Genomic DNA, 19980 nt, shown 5'->3' with positions numbered 1-19980 from the left:
ATTATGTAGAAGATAGACGTAGAGAGTTCAAACGTAGGGCTGCTGAACAGAAGAGTAAAGAGCCTCCATGGGTGCATAAAGAAGGAAATTATCAGAAGACTAAGACTTATGCTGCAATGGTTCTGGATTTGCCCCATAGGGGAAAGCTTTGAATACTAAGGCAGAAAACGGATTATAATAACCATTTTATTGGTTCCAGTGAATGTGAACACACTTTCTTAATTACTGGTGGTTGGGGATTAAAGGGTAGTACAGATCCTGTTTACCCTGGGGTGTACTTCATTTGTGGTAAAAATGCCTATTATATGTTGCCACCACATTGGTATGGATGTTGTTATATGGGAATTGTTTTTCCTAAGATTAACCACGTGAATGATGAACAAGGAACCAATGAAAAGCAACTAACTCAAAGCAAAAAGGGTTTGAGTGCTGCTGAAATAACAGGGGATATACTTGGTGCATTGATACCTTCAGTTGGGGTTATTCTAAATTCACAGAAAATTTGAAAATTGTCTACAGTGGTTGATCGTTTATCTACAGATACCGCTGGAGGGGTCTTGATGGTTAATACTGAAATGGTTGCTATGAAGACCATGGTTTTACAAAATAGACTTGCCTTAGATGTACTATTGGCAAAAGAAGGCGGAGTCTGTATTATGTTAAAGATTCAACAATGTTGCACTTATATCCCTGATAAGAGTAAGGATTTGGAGGGATATATTAGTAACATTACTCATTTACATGATGATCTGTCAAATCTGAAGGCTGATGGTGCATGGGTGAACATTGGTAATATTTCTTCCATAGGTAGCTGGTTTTCTAATTTTTCTAACAGCTTATTAGGGAGGATACGAACACCGATAATTGCTATTGCTACAAGCATACTAATGATAATACTGCTTTATAAGTGTCGCAAGAGTAAGCCTACTAAGGGAAAACGACGAGCAAGAAAAAGGAAAAGAAATAGAAATGGAAGATCAAAGAGGGGTTTATTACGATGCCAGGAAGGATATAGAGTGTGTTAGGTTGAAACAAATGAGAATTACTGCATTCTGATTGTTCTTTATCAGATAGTAATCTGATATGGGTTAGTGTGATAAGTTTGGGATACCATCAAATGGAGGTTTGATGGAGCATGATTTTTTGCTAATATAATCTGCTCTGGAAAATCCACCCATGTGTGTGTTTTAATAAATTACTAACGTGTGTGAAAACCGAAATTACTAAAACGTGAAGATTTAGAAGGTACGTCCAAAAATGTGCAAGGCTGCACGCATTTTTAAAAGTCAAAATAAAACATGCAGAAGAAATTATTAATTTGTGTGTCTAATATTAATGTTCTTATTTTTCCTGAAATGCAGGAATATTCAAGCACAAACATGAGCAAGCACTTTTATTCTTCGTGAAAGAAGTGTAGGCTTAGAAATGTAGAAAAGATTTTTCTTTTCTCTCTGTCTTTCATTGCTAAAACATGCAGGCATAAGCAAACGTATTGGTTAGGGGGATGTGCTTCCGTGCTCCTTTGTTTCTTTTCACATTGTTTCCTGATGTCCTTGCAAAGAATAACATTTACATCCTTAGAGAGCTGAGAATACTATGCCTCTTTCCTGTCTAGGCGAGGATTTAGAATGAAACTGTTGCTATGTAGTTACAAAATATGTAATTGTAATTTTCTACTTCCTCTCTAGGAAGTTATACAATTTTAGACAAAGACTGTTTAGAGAAATTTGTAAAGTCATCGTTAGGAGATGTTTGCTTCCCCTAGTTCTGACCAATGAGAGTGACTTGTAGAGTTTAGGAGAGTTGCTAACCTAGTGTAACAAAGTTGCGAAGTCAGTATAAAGACGCTGGTGTAAGAAATGATCATCGGCTCGTTCATATTCTGGTGACCTGTCCTGCATCCATGATACGCAGTATGCTGTGTTGTGCTGATTCCTGATCAGGCTGGCAATCCTCACTGCAAAGAACTTATCCCTAGAGACTTTGCACATCATCGGCTGGTGATGCTACCCACACTATTCTCCTACGGCCGTGGAGATAGTTTTCTTGACTAATTGCACGCTGTGCATTCATTTTATCTAAATACAGAGATACCTCGATGTTCCTTGTTTCCCTCTCTTCCTCCCTTATTTGTCACCTGAGTTTGGTGATCTCCGATTTACTCTGTTTGTGATTGATGTTTTACCTGTAATATTGTGAACAAAGTGTTATCGTATGATTTGTATTTGTCTATGACCATTCATATTTTCTGAAATAATACCAAAATGTACCTAGATAGAATAGAGTCTGTCGTTATTTCCTGAGTCATTACATTTTTAGGATAATATTTGTTATATTATTGATGTATTTGTGGTGTATTTTATGGAATAGCTGTTTCTTCATTAAAGGTCATCATGAAGGAATAGTTCTCTGATTTCTCAACTTAGTCCTTTCAGCTCTACCAAAGATCCATTGGAGGACATTTGATATTGCTATTGCTAACAGAAAGGATAATGAATTATGGGCCCCTCATTATAGTATTTACGCTTCCTATGGTATTGTAAAGGTTAGTGTGGAATATTATATGACCCTCCACCGCTTCACGTTTCATCACTGGTATGGCAAAAAAAGAGGAAGGACTATGATTCCAAGATGTTATTTAGGGGTTGTGTGGGGCCTGATTAGTGGAATATGGGATGTGGGGCTCATGGGAAATGTAGTGTTTTTTTCTTTATGTTACTTTGCGGCTGTGTTCAGTAGATAAAGAAAGAGAAGCATAATCGAAATAATTCAAAGATAGTTTCGACGGTCCTAAAATGCTTTTGATAAGATCTCTTCTTATATTTGGTGCGTTGTTCATTATTTAGGGGAAAATGACTAGTGCTGATTTTTTTCAATGTCTTTTACGTTCTTAGACACAAACATTAGACATGCCGATAAAATATTGGTCAGGTGTCTACATTAGCTGCAGCTCGCTTTAAAAGTGTGTTTATTGTCGTCTTCGTATAAGTTTATTTGGGAGTTGCGGAGTTCTGAAGTCATGATACTTTGCATTCCAGTGAACAATACATGTTAAACATTCGCACTAAATGGCGCTATACATTTACCAAATGAAATAGGGAACTTGTAATTTCCCTACGTATGAAATGGACTGGCCTGTTAAAACCGCTGTACTCGCAGGGGCAGCCCCTTCCACCTATATTCCCTCCCCTTTCCCTTGCCCGCCATTTCACTACCGCCTCCTACTACCCGAGCTGCCTGCAATCTAAACAGAGAACAAGGAAAGAAAAGGACGAGGAAGGATTCCAGACGGATAAGGTGCAGCGTCTACTTCGCCTGTAAGTAAAAGAACACCTCACCGGATGCTGTGCTCACAACAGTAGACCGTGTCCACTGGGCCAGATCTAAATAACTTTGGTTCTTTACCAAAAACGAGCAAATGCTCTTCTTCAGAAACAAATACGGGGGTATGTGTTTAGCCAATGAATGACATGCTTAGCTGCTTTGAGTACGTCGCTTCCTCCACAATAAGATGTGATTGCAAATGCGTAAACATGTGTGTGCTTTAATAGTTTTTGTCATATCGTTTGAAGGCCGTGATATTTTACGCACACATTAGCAGTATGTTGTGTTTGATGCAGAAGCGGGTTATGTGAACTGTCCTCCCCAAGGAGGTCCGAATGGAGGGCGCCATCTCCTCTGCTGCACACAAGCTACTGTTCCCGCCTCTTAACGTAAAGGAAGGTACAGCCCGAGGCCCACTCTGCTGTAAGAACCGATTAAATAGAGACGACCCGACCCCCTCCCCTCTTGCGAGCGACACCTTTTATTCTTTTACAGTATACCCCTTTTAATAGTTTCAGTTATTTTCTTTACCCCTCCCGCTTTTCAACCCCGCCTCCTCCGTGGCCTAGCCGAACCTGCAGTTTTTTTCATTTATAAAATGACGCGCCACGGGTGGGCTTGACGGATTATTTTCGCTAATTATTTTGCATGGCGTTTCAAGCAGCCCCCTACAGTAACCTTAGTTTATGTTTCGTTGTAACCTCTAGCAATAAAACAATCACTCGACCCGCGCTCTAAAAACCGCACCGTTCTTTCAATTGGTATGTTTTTGTTTTCTTTCCCAAGATTGTTTGAATTAAACAACAAATCTGTTTCGTGGTTACCCCAAACCTGATTCGACCTCTTTTCTCCACCCTCCCTTTCCAACGGACTCCATTTTCGAGGTTATAGGCGGCGTGGAGAGGGGGAGGGGCACATTGGACGGACCCATGTTACCTCTATACAAACGAATTTAAAGTAAAAATACATTTTGCAAAGAACAATGCTGTGCGTTCCACGCGTACGGCGGGTATATAATACTTTGCCTACATCCATTTTCTAGTCATCTCGTTTAGCTACAAGCAGTATTTGTCAAAGCAAGTATGTATTTTCATCGTACTGTGATAGTTCAAGCCAGCTGAGATGGAACACTTAAGGCGCTCATCCCGGCCTCAGGGGTCATTGCAGTAGCAGTCGTACACCCTTTGTGTCATGGCGGACTTCTTCCGGATTGCAGCGAGACTGGTGGTGTGATTGTGCACCAGGGTTGCACTTCCCGTTTCTGCTGATTGTATGTTGTGCGTTTTAACCGCGTAATTGTCTCCGAGTTGTCCATCTAGTCACATTTAGAAAGGTGATTTTCAAACCACCTTAACAACTGTGTTAATTATTTTAAACAAGACTTTTGGGGAGTGAAATAGCTCACAATGACTTATAGTGTTTTAGGATTGTTTTTTCTAACACGATGCCTTACTATAAGAGCATAATTTCGCCAAAGCGGACAACTGTCTCTGCCAGTCGCAAATTAGCACTTTTAACAATTAACGGCGATTTATTTATTATATTATTAGCTAGTAGTGCTCTAGCAACCCGGACTTGAATACTGTGATAATGTAGAAAGCGAAACTGCAACCAACTGCAGGCACTTAGAGGGCGACTAGATTTTTTCAAAACCGAGGACTTCTCGCAAACATAGAAATAGGACTACTATTTACATCCATGGGCGACATGGAAATGCTTTAATTAACAGTGCAATAAACAGAAAATACAGGCAATGAGGTACTAAGGGGCCATTATATGCTCACAACATCATTGTGCTAATTAAATAGTTTTCTGTTAAGGGTAGCTAACCAATTAAGTAAGTATCGGAACACATGTAAACTTGCCTCCTGTGTTCAGTCGTCTGAAAACCGGACGTGTTAATATTCTGAAATCTGATAGGATAGGTGGTGAACCAAACGGACATGACCAGCAAATCAGGGTCGCCTGGTCACCTATAAACTTTGGTATGCTGAGCATTTGAAAAACTTAAATGGTTGTGAAAGTAAATGGCATGAAAAATAACGTGGGCTAAAAGTTGGCATTCGTAACCCGTTCAGAAAAGCCTTTGTCCTTTAGTTCTACCTAGGGCCACTGGAATTATGTGACAGGGAAGGACCAAATTATGTGGGATTTACTAAATTATGCTACAAGGAAAAAAAAGTACAAGCATATTGTGCCTATTACATACATGCCAACATTTTAGGACAGGGACGTGGGAGATTTAAAATAAAAAATCGGGAGAATGAAAATTCCCCCTTGACTTCTATTGTAGAAAATACAATTTCCGGCAGCTTGAATCGGGTCTATTGGCATGCATGCTATTAATTCTTATTTTGTCATGTTTACTTACACAGGTTAAGTATGGGAAAAAGTGGACTAGTCAACCTTTGCAGAGGGCCTTCCACGGTATGGCAACTTATGTTGCCACTTTTTCAGTAACTTTGATCCCTTTGAGCGAGTGTTAGACATGGGGTCTCTAGTTGCCAGTGGTTTGCACCCAGTCAAAGTAGGGACCCACAATCCTAGTCTGGGTAAGTTACAAAATAAGAATACCCTGTTCTCACCCCCTTGGTAGCTTGGCAAGAGCAGTCAGGCTTACCCACAGAGGCCATATGTAAAGTATTTACACACACAGTAACACACTGAAAACACCATAAAAGTGCTCCACACTTGTTTAGAAGGTTGTTGGAATGTCAGCACTTAAGGATAGTGCATTGCACTAAGTTGGTGAGGCCGTACTGAAGCAAGTGATGCAGCTGTGCAGAGTCACTGATGCCTGGGAATGTTGCAGGGCGCAGAGGAGGTGATGCAGCAGTTGCCGAGAAACACACTCTGTTCCTTACTGCTGTGCGGCGTCGGTGTTGCTGGTCAAGTCACGAGGCTTCGGTTTCATGGCGTCTACGTCAAACCACTGGGCCACGGGGGAGTGGTACGTCAGACGTTGGTGGCACGGTGCTCAGGACTCCAGCAGTGGCAGTCATTTAAAGGCTCTGCAACGCTGTCGAAGCCTGTGTTGTAAGGTGCAGTCATTGCGTCGAGTGGGAACCACCGCTTGGTACAGACAGCGGCACGTGTCAGAGTTGCAGACAGGTGCAAGTTCTGAATCGCATGTTGTCTGGTTCTTCTGGCAGCACTGAAACACTTCCATGGGCCCAGGAACTGGATTTGACCCCACTTGGCAAGTAGGGCTCTCAGCAGAGGAGCCCAGGTGTTACAGGTGAAGTCTTTGATGGCCCTGAGACTTCCAACAGGAGGTAAGCTCAACTGAAGTCCTTGGAGAAACTTTAAAAAGCAGGATGTTCAGGTGCAGCGGTCGGCCACTCTCACCACTTTAGCTCAGGCTTATCAGCCTGGTGATGGGCAATCAGGATATGCAAAGCACACCTCAGCTCCCTTTATGTGTGACTGTCTAGAGAGAATTCACGAAGCCCAACTGTCATCCAACCCAGACGTGTATTCTAGGGACATGCAGAGGCACAGATTGGTTAAGTTAAAATCAATCAATCAGAACATTTATAGAGCGCGCTGCTCTCCCGTGAGGGTCTGAAGGCGCTGAAAGGGGGGGGGGGGGTGCTGCTGCTGCTCGAAAAGCCAGGTCTTGAGGTGTTTCCTGAAGATGAGATGGTCCTGGGTCATTCGTAGGTGTGCGGGGAGGGAGTTCCATGTTTTGGCTGCCAGGTAGGAGAACGATCTTCCCCTGGCGGTGGTTCTGCGAATCCGTGGGATGGTGGCGAGGGCAAGGCTGGCGGGTGGGAGTGTAGAGTGAGAGGCGGTTGTTGAGGTATTCGGGGCCCATGTCGTGGAGCGCTTTGTGTGCGTGGGTGAGGAGCCTGAATGTGATCCTCTTGTTGACGGGGAGCCAGTGCAGGTTTCTCAGGTGGGCAGATATGTGGCTGTGGCGAGGGATGTCGAGGATGTCGTGCGGAGGCGTTCTGTATGCGATGTAGTCGTTTCTGAAGTTTGGTGGTGGTTCCTGCGTATAGGGCGTTTCCGTAGTCCAGTCGGCTGGTGACGAGGGCCTGGGTGACCGTCTTTCTGGTTTCGGTGGGGATCCATCGGAAGATCTTTCGGAGCATGCGCAGGGTGTTGAAGCATGATGACGAGACGGCGTTGACTTGCTTGGTCATCGTGAGGGAGGAGTCCAGGATGAATCCCAGGTTGCGTGCGTGGTCTGAGGGTGTTGGCGCGGAGCCCAGTGCTGAGGGCCACCAGGAGTCGTCCCAGGCGGATGGGGATTGTCCGAGGATGAGGACCTCCGTCTTGCCTGAGTTCAGCTTCAGGCGGCTGAGCTTCATCCATTCTGCCAACTTTCTAAAAGTGTCATTTTCAGACCTGAAATTTAAAAACCAACTTCACTAAAAGATGTGTTTTTAATTTGGGAGTCAGTGCTCAGATTTTTACTCCTAAAAGTAGGGGTGCAAGCCAAATGGTGTCTTCTAAATGGTTACGCCCCACTTTGGAATCGCAAAGCAAAGTTGAAGACCCCTGTGGGTCCATCAAAAATCTCTTAAGGAAGGTGTTCTCAGTATCTTGGAGCTTAGAACAGTCCCCATAACCCCAAACCTCTACACCATAAGTTGCTATATAAATTAACTTTTCATACATTTTTGTATGAATCCGTTCAAGTGGGACAGCTCTGTTTTTAACAAACTGATTGTTTACATAGATTTGTACTCTGTCGTATCATGTGAAGAGTTTGGAGTCTAGCCTTAAGCTGAAAAATTGCTTTTGGTTTGAAACTCTGCTTAATCATTTAGATGATTAACCTGGAAATTATGGTGTAAATTCTTGCTTCTGCTTGACACCTGCCATACATCTCTCTTTGCAGTATTACAAAGATTGTAGATTTATTGTATTGTAGAGGATATGGGGGTGTATTTTTTTTTATATATACCACGCCTTTACTTCTCGATTCCCTGCCACCGTAATCAGTCAGGAACGGACACCACTTTCTGCGTGCAAATTGTTTCTTTTCGTGCTCCTGTCGCCATTGCGCGTATCAGCCCCTTGAGGCCTTGACCGCCAGTAGGTGGTTATAGTTGGGACCTAGTTTCCATAGGAAAAGCGTTTTTTTGCCCAATAATTTAGACATCGTTTGACGAATCTTCGCGAAATTTTCAAACCTAGTGGGGTGCTCCGGTCCGCTCCTGTCTTGCAACTTTCAGGGTGATTCGTCAAGCGGGGGCCGAGGAAAAAGGGGGTCCCAAAACGCGTTTTTCCATTGGAAAATTTAGACCAAGCTAGAGCCCGAACCGCTGAACGGAATTACACCAAATTTGGCAGATGGGTAGCTCTTGGTTCAGAAAGCGACCTTTTTGTTAAATGGTGTAAATCCATTCAGTAGTTTTTTTAATATTAAAGGAAAAATAACTTTATATATCTGGGCGGAGCCTAACCACACATCTCATCGTGAGATCTGATTGGCTGTCAGCACTTCATCCAAGAAGTGTTGGCAGCCACCTTGGGACCAATATACATGATAGCACCTCATTAAAAAACATTGTAGTGAATGGAAGGTTTTGAGGGTCACCAAAAGGAGAACGTATAAAGGGCGATAAGACTTTAGTTACATTCTAAATCATTTGTTGATGGTACCATATTAATTTTAGGAATTGTGGTGTGTTCTAAGGTGATTTTACCCTGTGAAAAAACTTTCTGTTGGGATATCATGAATCGTGTTTGAGAGAGAACTATTTTCTCATACTTTTACCACAGAGGTTTGGAAGGTGACCTAGAAGCAAAAATGAGAGCATATTTTCTGTAAATTCACATTATCTTTCTCAGTCGTGAGAATGTGTTGTGATCTTCCTGTCACTGCGGCAGCGCACGCGCGCCTCAGTGGAATGCGGGGAATGTCAAGATTCTAATGTTAACGGTGCGCTTGCGTCCTGTCAGTGGAACAGCTGAAGGATGAGGCGCGCTGATGTTACGTGCTTGAAGAAATAAACCTGGAGTATTCTAGCCACTGTCTCTGTGTCGTGTTGTGGCTACAACAGAATGCAGTCTGACATTCTAAGTAAAACATGCACATCCAACAAGAGCAGAGACTGTCAGTTGATTTCTATGTGTTCTACTGCAGCTTCCCAGAGTGTTCTAATTAACAACTAGAGCGCTAACAGTCTAACTTATGACAAAAGTACAAGTTACTGTACCACCATACCATTCGCAGATACATGCCATTAAGCACGGGGTCCCTCAGGGCTCGATATTGAGCCCTGCACTGTTTAACATTTAGGTTCAACCCCTAGCAATGGTTGCCAAAAGTAGAGGGATGTCATTGGTATCTTATGCCGATGACACCCAGCTAGTAATTGCCTTTTCAAAAAACTGTAAAAACAACCTTTTTAAATTTAAAGAGGTCTCAGACTGGATGACAACAAATTGCTTGCAGCTTAATGCTGCCTAGTCGGAAATTCTTGTGCTAGGGAGAGATCTCTCTGGTCAGAACAGTGGTGGCCGGATAAACTCAAAACAGCGCCATTGCCCAAAGAGGCGGTTAAGAATCTGGGCTTCTGGATAGATAGGGATCTTTCATTTGATACACAATCCAAAGTTCTTGCAGGGGTCTGTTTTGGACTCCTGAGGGTGTTGAAACCCCTGCTTGGATATTTTGAACCAAAAATTCGCCAAACCATTCTCCAGGCCACAATATTATCCGGGTTGGATCATGGCAACTCCCTTTATCTGGGCGCCAGTGTATCTTACGCCTCCAACTAATTCAGAATGCTGCGGCTCGGGCTTTGCTGGCTCTTCCCAAGTCCTGCTCGGTATTAATTTTTTATCAAAGTTGCATTGGCTGCCTATAGCCAATATAATTCAGTTTAAGTCCTTGTGTTTAGGCCACACAATTCTGACTCACCAAGGCCCTCCGATTTTAATGGACCTGTTAGTCCAGTACATTCCGAATCGCCTTCTTCGTTCTGCCAACTCGGGATTGGCTTTTCCTCTCATTTTCAAAGAGTCCGAGCTGGTGGACGTTATTTTAAGGTCCAGGCGGCCCACCTCTGGAATTCCCTCCCGATCGCTATCAGAGGACTCCAGAATCATGATCTTTCGAAAGGCTTTAAAGATCTGGCTTTTCCCGACGTAACTGGTCTGTGTTGGTTGAAGCAGTCTTTTGGCACTTGTCCTTTGGGAAGCGCTGGGACGCCCCGTGGCTGGGGCAGCTACGCGCTGTATAAATCCGTAAATAATAATAAGTATTGCACACCTGAAGCCATCTTGATTGGAATAAAGTGGTAACTCTAAAAACATTTAATTTAGCAAGCATTTACAATGCAATGGTCTCGGCATTGTTAAAGTTAGAGCTATTGGCATTGCTCATGACATTATTTTTGTTTTTTTTGTTTATAAACATTTAAAGAAACGGCATTGTTATTTACAATGTCAATAGCTTAATCACTCTCAAATGCGAGACCTATTGCATTTGCACCCACACACAGATCCACACACACAAATAGAGCCACCCACAGAGAGCCACTCACATAGAGCAACCCACACACAAATCGAGACACCTACACACACACACACACACACACACACACACACACACACACAGAGTTATTAAAAGGTGTTTATGATGGCGTGACAATCGTCTGCTCTAAATACACAAACACATTAGGGTATTTATTATCTTTAATAAAGTTTTATTTTCTTACAGCCTCACAAGCACGCACAAGAAAGGCACACAAACTTCAACAAACACACATTTCTGCATATGGGTGCACCTTCGTTGGCATAAGGAACCACGCTTAAAAGCATTTCTATATCCAAAATAATCCTAACACAATAGTTAACACAACCACAACGCATGTGTGCATTTCGCAGCACACATAACGGCATAACACTGACACCACACACACATACACACCGGTAAATGTGAACCAGTGGTTGCAGGTGGCACTCACCGGCATTCATTTTTTATTTGTTGTTCAGCTTTTTACTCTTGTATAGTGCATGCTTTGAAACAAGTCGCCTCCAGGTGTTTATAACCGCAACAATTAAGAGATCCAGAGTTGAGGCTGAAAGCAGTGAGAGTTTCTCGCAGTGGCTGTCAGTGGGCCAAAAAGGTGATCTGTGGCCGCGGGAAAGTTTCTCTGTACGCTGACGTGCAGCAGGGGAGGGCTAAATATGACCGGCTTACTACACCTACAAAGTCTGAATGCCATGCGTGGCAGGAGCACGTCGAAGTGGGTATCTGTAGGCACAAAATAACACTGTTGAAAGGAACATTACGAGTAAACCAGGCTTGGGGTGTAAGTGTCGTATTTTTCGTTGTCGGCAAGTTCCATACATGTTTGTTTCAGTGTAGCCCTAACAAATACACAATCTTACACATATACACACACAGGCGCTGAAAAGACACATTTATTCACGCGATGCCTTAAAAACACACTCGTATATAAAGACTAGCGCAGACACAAACAAAAATGCATTTTGGCTGTGCAAACGCAGGCATGCATATAGGTAACTACACACATAGAAAATAAACACACACACACATCCTTTCAAACACACTAATCTGCATTGATGATTGCAGCACACATAGAAATAAACAACGCATTCACTCGGGCAAACGCACACACATGAATGTACATGCACACCCGCTTGTGAATAGGCACATACAACACACACACGAATAGGCACAGACGCATATACACACATCCTTACGAACACTAATATGCATAGATGAGTGCCCACACAAACACAATGCGCACACTTTGGAAACTCATACGAATGAAGAGGCACACACAAACACGCACCCGCGAGAGAATAGGCACACACGCACACAGACATGAATAGGCATGAACACATACACACACATCCGTACAAACACACTAATCTGTATAGATGAGTGCCCACACACAAACACAAAGCACACACTGGCAAACACACACGAAGAGGCGCGCACACACACAAATGAAGAGGCGCACACAAACACAGATACGCGAGTAAATGGGCACACACACACCAACACAGACATGAATAGGCACGAACACATACACACACATCTGTACAAACACACTAATATGTATAGATTAGTGCCCAAACACAAAGCACACTCTGGCAAACACACACAAAGAGGCGCACAAACACGTACAGGCGAGTGAATAGGCACGCACTCCACACAGCCCACAGACATGAAGAGGCAAAAATACACGTTTACAGACCTCTAGCTGTAAAGATAGAACCAGCTCTCTTCCCCGGGCAGGACTGCCCCAAAAGCGGAGAATATGGTAAAATTGACCCCTGTGCAAACCATGTCTCAGCTTTAGCTCTTAGAACGTGTCCGGACGCTGCGTGGCGAGCTGCACGTGGTATTAAAAGTGAATGCTGGCTACACACACACTGATAAGACCCGTCCAGGCCGCCTACCAAATGTTGTGCTTTCCATTCTTGTATTTACCTTCGTAATGTTTCCCTTGGAGGATGTGTGTGTGTACGCGGGGGCATGGTCTGTTTGGCAGTTTTTCGACACGCTTCTACAGAGTAGGAAAGTGACGCACAAGTTGATCAATAAAAATGCAAGTTCTCCAGACAATGCACACCATAAAAAGGCTAGCTGGGAAGACATTTATGGGCGACTGCGTTATCAACACACACACCTGTTCTATGAAAGGCAAAGCCCATTCATAACGTCTATTTGAATTACGACTATTAATTATTCAAGCGCCTTCCTCCCTCCCCTCTTAATATTTAATTTGGCTGCACCCCCATTAAGTCAGACGTGTCTTTAACATGCAGTGCTTACTCGGAGATTAAGGAAGCGCTGCCTTTAAAAGTCCACTCACTTCATTTATATGAAGCAGAGGTCGGGAAAGCGGGCCACAAATCTGAGGCTAGTGCTTTCACAAGGCCCGGGCCCTTCCTGGCCCTGCTCCCTGGATTCTTTCCGTTGTCTTTCATTCAAAAATGTGCCTGCTGTCTCGGGTGTCACCAGAGCTCTGTTTCAGCGACCCGACCTGCAAGCCCCTTCAAACACTGCACCTTTCACTGGCAAATCCCGGCGCGCCCCACGACTCCTGTGTGCTCCGGGGCTCGTGGCTGATGTACGAGGCGCCTAGCAATGACTGCGGTATGAATTAAAGCGCTGCCCTTGCAGCTTTTTTACAAAGCACTCAGTAGGAGTGAGTTGAGTTGAGATGTGACTGGTGACCTGCGTGCACAGCCTGAGAGGACAGGGGGAGGAGACAGAGCAGCAGCCGGTCACGGGAGCACCGAGGGAGCCGAGAGCAGGGGAGAGGACGAGCACACCACCGCCTTTCTCCGAGGTCAAGCAGAAATGCCTCTGAGAAACGCAGCGGCGTTTTCGGATTGGGGGGCGTGTTTTTCTTTCTCTCCTCTTCCCATTGGCTGGAATGTTTACATTCCAGAGGAGAGAAAGAAAGTTAAAAACGCGCCCCCGAATCCGAAAAAGACGGGGCTTAAACGGACAGACGCCCCTCTCCTCCAATGTCTGGCCTCCGTTTAGGAAGCCAGCCAATGGAGAAGAGGGGCGGGTTCAAGCCCCGTACTAAAAAACATTAAATCTCGCCAGCGAGACTGCGCAAGCACAGCCTTCGCTAGCCGAGACCTAAAAAGGAACAAAATGAGGGGGTTCATTTTGCCATAGAAAGTATGATTAGTACTGCAGAATGAAAAATTAGGGCACATTTTGAGTGACTTCTTAAATCCTCTTCTATTTCATTAAAGAATTCTGACATGCAGACTGAAACAAAACATGCACTTTTAATACCACCAGCAGACTTCACTGTAGCAAAGCTACTGCTCACCAGGGATCTAATGAGCAATTAGAGTGCAAACATTCTGAATTTATGGCAAATGTGTGACACATCTGAATGCCTTCTTGATGGAATCAAAGTAGAAAACTGAAAGTATTTCTTACTGAGAAGACTACAGTAAATGAGGAAATTAGGAAACTTCATAACAAATAAGTCTCCCAAGATGGCCACCAGAGACAAAAGATCCCAAATGTAGCACAAATATCATCCATATGTAGCCCATGTGTAGCCCAATGACAGAAGTGTGCAAAAACACTTTTTTATTTTTTGTTTTTGCAGTTTTATATAGTGCAGCATGGTCAGGTATTGGGAGTGCTTTACATGAGCATTGGTTACATCACACACGGACAAATTCCTTTTGGGTTGTATACATGGGGAGACTAAGTGATTTGACCAGAATCACAGAATGTCGAGCTGAAGCAGAAACTCCAACCTGGTTCCCCAGTTGCAAAGTCTGCAGCTCTGGAAGTAACACCACATCCTCTCCCCTAAGTGCAACATTTAATCAAGTGGTCAACTTTATAAAAAAACAAAGATAACAAATAATTTAAAAGTGCTTTGTCGCTATTTGAAAATTCAGAAAATATGTCCTCATGGAGCACAAACCATAATTTCAATGCAAATAAGACCCTAGTCTATGTAATTTCTAAAGGAAATGCTCTAGGTATTACATATTTGATTACATCAAGATGTCAGGCGTGCCACACTTTTGTAATAAATATCGAATGTTAGCAATCTAGTTGTTCATTGGGATACTGTTGAGAGGCAGAGGCCAGGAGCACGGACTCAGAAAATTGAAGGCAGGTAGGAGGGTGCAGAGGCAACAATTTGACCGCACTGGGCAGGCAGGAAGGGCAGTGGTAGCACAACAGACTATGGAGGGCAGTAGAAAGGGGGGCAGGGGCAAGAAACTTATCATACAGACCAGGCAAGAGAGGCTGTGGCAATATAATAGACCATTGGGGGCAGAACGAAGAGGAAGTGGTACTACAACCATACATGCCAACAGACCCGATTCAGCCGGGAAACACCCAATGTTTTTAAGCCCAAATGGGCTTTATTTGATCTGTCTCATGTTTACAATCTCCTTTTTTAGGTCTCGCCTGACCCAGCACATGCGCTGGTCTGGCGAGAGTTTTTGAGAGGGCTCCAAAAAGTGCTACCAGGCCAGCCTAGAGCTACAGTACATGTGCGCGGGCGCCGCGCTTTTCCGCGATTACTTTCGCGGCCGCTTGGCATAGCCAATAGGTCTCGCTTTTGGGACCTTATAAGTATTTAGTTATGCAACTGTTGCATGGCTAAACACTTTGAAGGTCCCAAAGGCGAGACCTATTGGCTATGCCAATGCTTGTTTTTCAATGTAAGTCAATGGGGAAAATCAATAACCCAGTTTTCTTTTTTTTTCAAAATCTCCCTCTTATCAAGTTCAAAATATTAGCAAATATGGTACATTGGATCATGGAAGGCAGGAGGAATTGGGGTAGGGACATGGACTCAGATAACAGAGGACAGGAGGGACATGGAGAGGTGCACCAACAGGGCAGGCATCAGGGTTTGCAGCAGCACAATACACCACAAACGGAATGCAGGACGGGAGTGCAGCACAACAATCCATAGAAAGCAATAGGGAGGGGACAGGACCATGCGCATGGACAACAGAACAGAGGGGAAAGAGGCAATGGCAGCTAGCTGACCATAATGGACAGACAGGGGAGAAAGCTGCGGCATAACTCACCATAAAGGGCCGAAGGGAGGGATCAGGGTTATTACAATGGAACAGACAAGCCAGGAGGGAGGGGAATAGGGGTCTGCACATGGAAAACAAAGGGCAGGGGGCAGGGCAGGAGCAGCAAGCTGACCATGGAGGTCAGGCAGCCTTTGACACCACCTCTCACTGCACACTAGCCACAAGACTCCACGACGCCGGCATCCGAGGAAAGTCCCTAGACTAGATATGCTCATTCCTCTGGACACAGAGTCCGACTCCCGCCCTACCTCTCCGATTTGAAGGAGACCAGATGGGAAGTACCTCAAGGATCTTCCCTGAGTCCCACCCTCTGCAACATCTACATGGCCCCCCTCGCTACCATCTTCAGAAACCACGGGCTCAACATAGTCTCCTATGCCGATGACACGCAGCTCATCCTTTTCCCCTACCAAGGAACCCAACACCACCAGGTACCACTCCCAAGAAGAGATGAAAGTCGTCGCAACCTGGATGAAGAACAGCTGCTTGAAACTCAACTCCGAGAAAACAAGTTCTCAACCTCCGCTCCACCCCCTCCGCTTGGCAAGACACCTGGTGGCCCCCCGCCCTTGGGAACCCACCCACCCCGACAGGCCCTGCATGTAACCTCGGCATCATACTGGACTCATCGCTCACTATGAACTCCCAGATCAACGCAGTCTCCTCAGCTTGCTTCAACACCCTCCGCATACTCCGTAAAACATTTAAATGGATCCCCCACAAATCCCAACAAGCATTTGCAATGCAATAGGTCTCGCATTTGCAAAAGTTTAAGCTATTGGCATTGTTCATGACAATGCCTTTTTTTATCTATTTTATAAAACAAACATAAATAAATGCCATTATCATTTACAAAGCCAATAGCTAATGTTGCATTATTATTAGCAATGCCAACTGCTCACACTTTTATAATGCGAGACCTATTGCATTGCAAATGCTTGTTCCTGTTTACGTCCAGTTGCTCTTTTGTGCAAGTAGTGATTCTGGGAGAACGTAGCTGGGCAAGTTTCTCTCGCCCTCATTTCTGTGAGAATGCTGTAAAAACGCACGTTATTTGCCGGGGTTAATTGCTGGCGGGGCTGTGGAGTGAGCTGCAGGAAGCATTCACCCCAATAAAGTGAAGCCAAATATCAGAAATCCAAAGACTGGTTAAGGGGTCCCACCTGGACAGATCTGCAATCAGTCCGCGTGTTTCAAACAGCAAAGTCCAACAACAGATGATGCTTTGCAACCGCAACAGGAGACATGAAGGGAATAAACATTTAAAATACATTCTGCCTTGTTCATATTTTATAACAACACCTTGAGGCTTTAAAACGAATTACTTAGGTGGAAAGAACCGAGCAAATAAATTCCAGTACTTTAAAAAATTGCAATTGAAACTTCACGGGGATATGCCTCTCACTTTGGGAAGGAAGTGAGTTTGTTTCAAAGAGCTCATTTGACACAAAATCTTTGCGGGTTCACGAGTAAATTGCCTTTGGGATAACCAGATGTCTTTTTAAGTAGTCAATTTTACGGCAATGGCCTTTTATGTATGAATAAATTAGTTTTTGTTAATTATATCATGAGGCTTGCGTGGGTTTTAGTTGCAGTTTAAGTGCACACTGAGAAACTCTGAGCACCAAATGCGTGACTCGAAGTGAGTTTAGTTAGACGAAGGCTGCTGATGCTCGAGATGATTGTAACTGAGAAAGGAGGACGCGTGTGACAGGAGGCAATAGACTGCTGTAAAGTGAAAGCAAATTTGTGTGCGCGCTTGGGGGTGGAGGAGAGCATTCCAGGCGGGGGAGCGGACCCTTTGAAGTACGATGCCAAACGGATTGCATGGCGGCACGATGCACGTGATTGTACGCGTGCTCGCCATGCTATCCACTTTTGGGAGCACTTTTAAATGCCCCTTACTAGAGTCTTGCATAGCAATTGCGTAAACGCAATAGCTAGGCGAGACCTAAAAAACGGTCACTCACGCCCTCATCTCCTGCATCATGAGTTCACGTTAAAGGCGGCCCATCATATGACGATGCTCCATCCAAACACACCCCATCCTGGTCTGAAGCTACTACCGCCAACCGTGTTTTCTCTCCTGGTGCGGCAAAGCAGTAGGCAGTTCTTTGTGATAAGGTATGCTTTGAATCGATCGATCTATCTATCAGAATCTCTGTTAACCCTTCTCTGTTTAGCGGCATTTACTCACATTAAGGCCACACACCAAAAATCCATGAATGCCACTTGTCTCTCTTTTACAAAATGTTACCTCACTTGGCCTGCTTGAACATACATCATTTTTTTTTTTACATACCACACTTACGAATTGCTAGAGTTTTTGGATACCTCTAGGGAGAGGGCATGATATTTTTTTCTAATTGCAGTATTCCACCTCAAAAAAAATTATTCACTGTTCCATAATCATTCTCCCAGGATCTAGGGCAATTATGTTGCAATAGGTACAAGTTTTGTTCTCCTCATGCTGCTTTATTGTGTAGATTAGTATATATTTCCTGCTAGGGGCGAGGAGGGGGCTCAAAGACTTTTTGGTGGTGGGGGCATTAGCATGCCCATTCTCGGCACACCCACCCCCCTCACTACGCATGAAAAAACAACATAATCCCTGGTACCAGCCCCCATCCCTATGTATAATAAAAAACATAATCCCTGGTGCCTAGTGGGTTTTCTGCCTCCTTTGGGGGGGCGGGGGGAGGAAAGACTGTGCTTAATTGTTTTGTGTGTGGGTGGCATTTGCATGCCCATTTTGGGAAGCCCCCACCCCTGCGTATAAGAAGAAAAAAATGCCAAGTGGGCTTTCTTCCCCCTGTGGCAGGCAGATCAGGGGCTATTGCCCCATCTACCTCCTGGGGGGGACAAAAAGACTGGAATTTTGGGGGGGATTGGGGCAGCCCCCACCCCTGCGTATAAGAAGAAAAAAATGCCAAGTGGGCTTTCTGCCCCCTGTGGCAGGCAGATCAGGGGCTATTGCCCTATCTACTCCCTGGGGAGAACAGAAAGACTGGAATTTTGGGGGGGATTGGGGCATTGACATGCCCATTCTGGACAGCCCCACCCATATATACATTAAAGTACCTAGTGTGATTTCTGCCACCCCGGGGCGGGGGCGCGAAAGACTGATCTGGCCCAGAAATATAGGGAGCAAAAGCCCCTACCCAAGGGGCCGCTCTTCCTCCCAACCCCCGCCCCCCCCACCTTTGGTGCCTAGTGGGTGCATTCCTGCTTGGGGATCACCCTCCTGAGGTGATCCTGGGATGTGTACCATTGGAAAAGGGAAATTCGCCTCTTTCCAATGATACCGCTCACATCTGCCTCTGTGCTCAGGGGGCTGAGATAGCCCCCTGAGCATCAAGTCAGTGACCCTGAAACTGAGTTTGTTTTTCTGAAATGACGTGCTCGCCAATCCTAGTTTCTGAGAAAGTATCAGTACACCCTCAGGAGCTGGGGAAGCTCTTCCCCCAGCTCCATAGGGTGTTTTGTGGTCATTGTATGCATTCAAGATGCAAGTAATTCTATGCCAAACGTCCTCCCAACATTTCTTAACAAAATGACAATCCTGTAACATATGTCTTAATGAACCTACATCTAAAGGACAATTCCATCAATTGGAAAAAGTTGAAAGTTTTGCATTCTATAACTTTAAAGTAGTCCAAAAACAATTCAAAATTATATAGGCATTAGTTTGATATAATGTTACAGGTAACCAACCCAAAATAGAATTCAAACAAATCATCCTTAAGTGTCCAAGGATAAGGACAACTCTAATTCTGCATTCCAAAAGGTGGAAAGAAGATTGATATATAGTACTGACACTTTATGGGAGGAAGACGCAATTGTTTTAAGGTACATTTCTAAATCAGATGAAACAGTGGAAGGAAAGCCATTCGGGAAGGAATTAAGCATAGAATTACAGCTCAATTCATATTTTACAATATCAGATCATAGCAAATGAAGTCTTTGTTTTAAGTCATCAAAACTAACAGACATTATTATAATAAATATCTTTAAAATACAAAAAGCCCGCTCTTATCCATGAGTTCCAAAAATGTGTATGGCAAACTAATTTCACTGATGGGTTATACCAATGCGATGGGCTCAATG

General features: G+C 44.3%; 1 protein-coding gene across 1 annotated transcript in view; it reads left to right on the top strand.

Moving 5' to 3' along the window:
• The first annotated feature begins 3149 nt into the window (after window positions 1–3149).
• The window catches only part of MACROH2A2 (macroH2A.2 histone), a 108966-nt gene continuing 92135 nt past the window's right edge, over window positions 3150–19980 (top strand). The window contains exon 1 of the mRNA XM_085603474.1: window positions 3150–3317. The gene's annotated coding sequence lies outside the window, so the exon portion shown is untranslated. The remainder of the gene's footprint in view (window positions 3318–19980) is intronic.

This window comes from Triturus cristatus, chromosome 1_2 (assembly GCF_964204655.1).
Source record: "Triturus cristatus chromosome 1_2, aTriCri1.1, whole genome shotgun sequence".
Taxonomy (NCBI): Eukaryota; Metazoa; Chordata; class Amphibia; order Caudata; family Salamandridae; genus Triturus; species Triturus cristatus.
This window is presented reverse-complemented; position numbering and strand designations above follow the sequence as displayed.